The sequence below is a fragment of the Oncorhynchus tshawytscha genome, linkage group LG07 (genome assembly GCF_018296145.1).
Source record: "Oncorhynchus tshawytscha isolate Ot180627B linkage group LG07, Otsh_v2.0, whole genome shotgun sequence".
Lineage (NCBI taxonomy): Eukaryota > Metazoa > Chordata > Actinopteri > Salmoniformes > Salmonidae > Oncorhynchus > Oncorhynchus tshawytscha.
In genome coordinates this window covers 75,418,341-75,426,027 of record NC_056435.1, presented here as the reverse complement: position 1 = coordinate 75,426,027, position 7,687 = coordinate 75,418,341, and positions in this window count along the sequence as shown.

Genomic DNA, 7,687 nt, shown 5'->3' with positions numbered 1-7,687 from the left:
AGGGTTAGTAACTATATACTGTAGCACTGTAGTGACCAGGGTTAGTAACTATATACTGTAGTACTCTAGTGACCAGGGTTAGTAACTATATACTGTAGCGACCAGGGTTAGTAACTATATTCTGTAGTACTGTAGTGACCAGGGTTAGTAACTATATACTGTAGTACTGTGGTGACCAGGGTTAGTAATTATATACTGTAGTGACCAGGGTTAGTAACTATATACTGTAGCGACCAGGGTTAGTAACTATATACTGTAGCGACCAGGGTTAGTAACTATATACTGTAACGACCAGGGTTAGTAACTATATACTGTAGTACTGTAGTGACCAGGGTTAGTAACTATATACTGTAGTACTGTAGTGACCAGGGTTAGTAACTATATACTGTAATACTGTAGTGACCAGGGTTAGTAACTATATACTGTAGCGACCAGGGTTAGTAACTATATACTGTAGTACTGTCGTGACCAGGGTTAATAACTATATACTGTAGTGACCAGGGTTAGTAACTATATACTGTAGTACTCTAGCGACCAGGGTTAGTAACTATATACTGTAGCGACCAGGGTTAGTATCTATATACTGTAGTACTGTAGTGACCAGGGTTAGTAACTATATACTGTAGTACTGTAGTGACCAGGGTTAGTAACTATATAATGTAGTACTGTAGTGACCAGGGTTAGTAACTATATACTGTAGTGACCAGGGTTAGTAACTATATACTGTAGTGACCAGGGTTAGTAACTATATACTGTAGTGACCAGGGTTAGTAACTATATACTGTAGTACTGTATTGACCAGGGTTAGTAACTATATACTGTAGTGACCAGGGTTAGTAACTATATACTGTAGTACTGTAGTGACCAGGGTTAGTAACTATATACTGTAGTACTGTAGTGACCATGGTTAGTAACTATATACTGTAGTGACCAGGGTTAGTAACTATATACTGTAGTGACCAGGGTTAGTAACTATATACTGTAGTACTGTAGTGACCAGGGTTAGTAACTATATACTGTAGTACTGTAGTGACCAGGGTTAGTAACTATATGCTGTAGTGACCAGGGTTAGTTACTATATACTGTAGCGACCAGGGTTAGTAACTATATACTGTAGTACTGTAGTGACCAGGGTTAGTAACTATATAATGTAGTACTGTAGTGACCAGGGTTAGTAACTATATACTGTAGTATTGTAGTGACCAGGGTTAGTAACTATATAATGTAGTACTGTAGTGACCAGGGTTAGTAACTATATACTGTATTGACCAGGGTTAGTAACTATATACTGTAGTACTTTAGCAACCAGGGTTAGTACCTATATACTGTAGTACTGTAGTGACCAGGGTTAGTAACTATATACTGTAGTACTGTAGTGACCAGGATTAGTAACTATATACTGTAGTACTGTAGCGACCAGGGTTAGTAACTATATACTGTAGTACTGTAGTGACCAGAGTTAGTAGCTATATACTGTAGTACTGTAGTGACCAGTGTTAGTAGCTATATACTGTAGTGACCAGGGTTAGTAACTATATACTGTAGTACTGTAGTGAACAGGGTTAGTAACTATATACTGTAGTGACCAGGGTTAGTAACTATATACTGTAGCGACCAGGGTTAGTAACTATATACTGTAGTACTGTAGTGACCATGGTTAGTAACTATATACTGTAGTGACCAGGGTTAGTAACTATATACTGTAGTACTGTAGTGACCAGGGTTAGTAACTATATACTGTAGTGACCAGGGTTAGTAACTATATACTGTAGTACTGTAGTGACCAGGGTTAGTATCTATATACTGTAGTGACCAGGGTTAGTAACTATATACTGTAGTACTGTAGTGACCAGGGTTAGTAACTATATACTGTAGTACTGTAGTGACCAGGGTTAGTAACTATATAATGTAGTACTGTAGTGACCAGGGTTAGTAACTATATACTGTAGTGACCAGGGTTAGTAACTATATACTGTAGTGACCAGGGTTAGTAACTATATACTGTAGTGACCAGGGTTAGTAACTATATACTGTAGTACTGTAGTGACCAGGGTTAGTAACTATATACTGTAGTGACCAGGGTTAGTAACTATATACTGTAGTACTGTAGTGACCAGGGTTAGTAACTATATACTGTAGTACTGTAGTGACCATGGTTAGTAACTATATACTGTAGTGACCAGGGTTAGTAACTATATACTGTAGTGACCAGGGTTAGTAACTATATACTGTAGTACTGTAGTGACCAGGGTTAGTAACTATATAAAGTAGTACTGTAGTGACCAGGGTTAGTAACTATATGCTGTAGTGACCAGGGTTAGTTACTATATACTGTAGTGACCAGGGTTAGTAACTATATACTGTAGTACTGTAGTGAACAGGGTTAGTAACTATATAATGTAGTACTGTAGTGACCAGGGTTAGTAACTATATACTGTAGTACTGTAGTGACCAGGGTTAGTAACTATATAATGTAGTACTGTAGTGACCAGGGTTAGTAACTATATACTGTAGTGACCAGGGTTAGTAACTATATACTGTAGTACTGTAGTGACCAGGGTTAGTAACTATATACTGTAGTGACCAGGGTTAGTAACTATATACTGTAGTACTGTAGTGACCAGGGTTAGTAACTGTAGTGACCAGGGTTAGTACTATATACTGTAGTGACCAGGGTTAGTAACTATATACTGTAGTACTGTAGTGAACAGGGTTAGTAACTATATACTGTAGTACTGTAGTGACCAGGGTTAGTAACTATATACTGTAGTACTGTAGTGACCAGGGTTAGTAACTATATACTGTAGTACTGTAGTGACCAGGGTTAGTAACTATATACTGTAGTACCAGGGTTAGTAACTATATACTGTAGTACTGTAGCAACCAGGGTTAGTACCTATATACTGTAGTACTGTAGTGACCAGGGTTAGTAACTATATACTGTAGTACTGTAGTGACCAGGGTTAGTAACTATATACTGTAGTACTGTAGTGACCAGGGTTAGTAACTATATACTGTAGTACTGTAGTGACCAGGTTAGTAACTATATACTGTAGTACTGTAGTGACCAGGTTAGTAGCTATATACTGTAGTGACCAGGGTTAGTAACTATATACTGTAGTACTGTAGTGACCAGGGTTAGTAACTATATACTGTAGTGACCAGGGTTAGTAACTATATACTGTAGTGACCAGGGTTAGTAACTATAAACTGTAGCGACCAGGGTTAGTAACTATATACTGTAGCGACCAGGGTTAGTAACTATATACTGTAACGACCAGGGTTAGTAACTATATACTGTAACAACCAGGGTTAGTAACTATATACTGTAGTACTGTAGTTACCAGGGTTAGTAACTATATACTGTAGTACTGTAGTGACCAGGGTTAGTAACTATATACTGTAATACTGTAGTGACCAGGGTTAGTAACTATATACTGTAGCGACCAGGGTTAGTAACTATATACTGTAGTACTGTAGTGACCAGGGTTAGTAACTATATACTGTAGTGACCAGGGTTAGTAACTATATACTGTAGTAACCAGGGTTAGTAACTATATACTGTAGTACTGTAGTGACCAGGGTTAGTAACTATATAATGTAGTACTGTAGTGACCAGGGTTAGTAACTATATACTGTAGTGACCAGGGTTAGTAACTATATACTGTAGCACTGTAGTGACCAGGGTTAGTAACTATATACTGTAGTACTCTAGCGACCAGGGTTAGTAACTATATACTGTAGCGACCAGGGTTAGTAACTATATTCTGTAGTACTGTAGTGACCAGGGTTAGTAACTATATACTGTAGTACTGTGGTGACCAGGGTTAGTAATTATATACTGTAGTGACCAGGGTTAGTAACTATATACTGTAGCGACCAGGGTTAGTAACTATATACTAGCGACCAGGGTTAGTAACTATATACTGTAACGACCAGGGTTAGTAACTATATACTGTAGTACTGTAGTGACCAGGGTTAGTAACTATATACTGTAGTACTGTAGTGACCAGGGTTAGTAACTATATACTGTAATACTGTAGTGACCAGGGTTAGTAACTATATACTGTAGTGACCAGGGTTAGTAACTATATACTGTAGTACTGTCGTGACCAGGGTTAGTAACTATATACTGTAGTGACCAGGGTTAGTAACTATATACTGTAGTACTCTAGCGACCAGGGTTAGTAACTATATACTGTAGTGACCAGGGTTAGTAACTATATACTGTAGTACTGTAGTGACCAGGGTTAGTAACTATATACTGTAGTACTGTAGTGACCAGGGTTAGTAACTATATAATGTAGTACTGTAGTGACCAGGGTTAGTAACTATATACTGTAGTGACCAGGGTTAGTAACTATATACTGTAGTGACCAGGGTTAGTAACTATATACTGTAGTGACCAGGGTTAGTAACTATATACTGTAGTACTGTATTGACCAGGGTTAGTAACTATATACTGTAGTGACCAGGGTTAGTAACTATATACTGTAGTACTGTAGTGACCAGGGTTAGTAACTATATACTGTAGTACTGTAGTGACCATGGTTAGTAACTATATACTGTAGTGACCAGGGTTAGTAACTATATACTGTAGTGACCAGGGTTAGTAACTATATACTGTAGTACTGTAGTGACCAGGGTTAGTAACTATATACTGTAGTACTGTAGTGACCAGGGTTAGTAACTATATGCTGTAGTGACCAGGGTTAGTTACTATATACTGTAGTACTGTAGTGACCAGGGTTAGTAACTATATACTGTAGTACTGTAGTGACCAGGGTTAGTAACTATATAATGTAGTACTGTAGTGACCAGGGTTAGTAACTATATACTGTAGTATTGTAGTGACCAGGGTTAGTAACTATATAATGTAGTACTGTAGTGACCAGGGTTAGTAACTATATACTGTATTGACCAGGGTTAGTAACTATATACTGTAGTACTTTAGCAACCAGGGTTAGTACCTATATACTGTAGTACTGTAGTGACCAGGGTTAGTAACTATATACTGTAGTACTGTAGTGACCAGGATTAGTAACTATATACTGTAGTACTGTAGTGACCAGGGTTAGTAACTATATACTGTAGTACTGTAGTGACCAGAGTTAGTAGCTATATACTGTAGTACTGTAGTGACCAGTGTTAGTAGCTATATACTGTAGTGACCAGGGTTAGTAACTATATACTGTAGTACTGTAGTGAACAGGGTTAGTAACTATATACTGTAGTGACCAGGGTTAGTAACTATATACTGTAGTGACCAGGGTTAGTAACTATATACTGTAGTACTGTAGTGACCATGGTTAGTAACTATATACTGTAGTGACCAGGGTTAGTAACTATATACTGTAGTACTGTAGTGACCAGGGTTAGTAACTATATACTGTAGTGACCAGGGTTAGTAACTATATACTGTAGTACTGTAGTGACCAGGGTTAGTATCTATATACTGTAGTGACCAGGGTTAGTAACTATATACTGTAGTACTGTAGTGACCAGGGTTAGTAACTATATACTGTAGTACTGTAGTGACCAGGGTTAGTAACTATATAATGTAGTACTGTAGTGACCAGGGTTAGTAACTATATACTGTAGTGACCAGGGTTAGTAACTATATACTGTAGTGACCAGGGTTAGTAACTATATACTGTAGTACTGTAGTGACCAGGGTTAGTAACTATATACTGTAGTGACCAGGGTTAGTAACTATATACTGTAGTACTGTAGTGACCAGGGTTAGTAACTATATACTGTAGTACTGTAGTGACCATGGTTAGTAACTATATACTGTAGTGACCAGGGTTAGTAACTATATACTGTAGTGACCAGGGTTAGTAACTATATACTGTAGTACTGTAGTGACCAGGGTTAGTAACTATATAAAGTAGTACTGTAGTGACCAGGGTTAGTAACTATATGCTGTAGTGACCAGGGTTAGTTACTATATACTGTAGCGACCAGGGTTAGTAACTATATACTGTAGTACTGTAGTGAACAGGGTTAGTAACTATATAATGTAGTACTGTAGTGACCAGGGTTAGTAACTATATACTGTAGTACTGTAGTGACCAGGGTTAGTAACTATATAATGTAGTACTGTAGTGACCAGGGTTAGTAACTATATACTGTATCGACCAGGGTTAGTAACTATATACTGTAGTACTGTAGCAACCAGGGTTAGTACCTATATACTGTAGTACTGTAGTGACCAGGGTTAGTAACTATATACTGTAGTACTGTAGTGACCAGGATTAGTAACTATATACTGTAGTACTGTAGTGACCAGGGTTAGTAACTATATACTGTAGTACTGTAGTGACCAGAGTTAGTAGCTATATACTGTAGTACTGTAGTGACCAGAGTTAGTAGCTATATACTGTAGTGACCAGGGTTAGTAACTATATACTGTAGTACTGTAGTGACCAGGGTTAGTAACTATATACTGTAGTGACCAGGGTTAGTAACTATATACTGTAGTACTGTAGTGACCAGGGTTAGTAACTATATACTGTAGTGACCAGGGTTAGTAACTATATACTGTAGCGACCAGGGTCAGTAACTATATACTGTAGTACTGTAGTGACCAGGGTTAGTAACTATATACTGTAGTGACCAGGGTTAGTAACTATATACTGTAGTGAACAGGGTTAGTAACTATATACTGTAGTACTGTAGTGACCAGGGTTAGTAACTATATACTGTAGTACTGTAGTGACCAGGGTTAGTACCTATATACTTTAGTACTATAGTGACCAGGGTTAGTAACTATATACTGTAGTACTGTAGTGACCAGGGTTAGTAACTATATACTGTAGTACTGTAGTGACCAGGGTTAGTAACTATATACTGTAGTGACCAGGGTTAGTAACTATATACTGTAGTACTGTAGTGACCAGGGTTAGTAACTATATACTGTAGTACTGTAGTGACCAGGGTTAGTAACTATATACTGTAGTGACCAGGGTTAGTAACTATATACTGTAGTGACCAGGGTTAGTAACTATATACTGTAGTACTGTAGTGACCAGGGTTAGTAACTATATACTGTAATACTGTAGTGACCAGGGTTAGTAACTATATACTGTAGTACTGTAGTGACCAGGGTTAGTAACTATATACTGTAGTGACCAGAGTTAGTAACTATATACTGTAGTGACCAGGGTTAGTAACTATATACTGTAGTGACCAGGGTTAGTAACTATATACTGTAGTGACCAGAGTTAGTAACTATATACTGTAGTGACCAGGGTTAGTAACTATATACTGTAGTGACCAGGGTTAGTAACTATATACTGTAGTACTGTAGTGACCAGGGTTAGTAACTATATACTGTAGTGACCAGGGTTAGTAACTATATACTGTAGTGACCAGGGTTAGTAACTATATACTATAGTGACCAGGGTTAGTAACTATATACTGTAGTGACCAGGGTTAGTAACTATATACAGTAGTACTGTAGTGACCAGGGTTAGTAACTATATACAGTAGTGACCAGGGTTAGTAACTATATACTGTAGTGACCAGGGTTAGTAACTATATACTGTAGTGACCAGGGTTAGTAACTATATACTGTAGTGACCAGGGTTAGTAACTATATACTGTAGTGACCAGGGTTAGTAACTATATACTGTAGTACTGTAGTGACCAGGGTTAGTAACTATATACTGTAGTGACCAGGGTT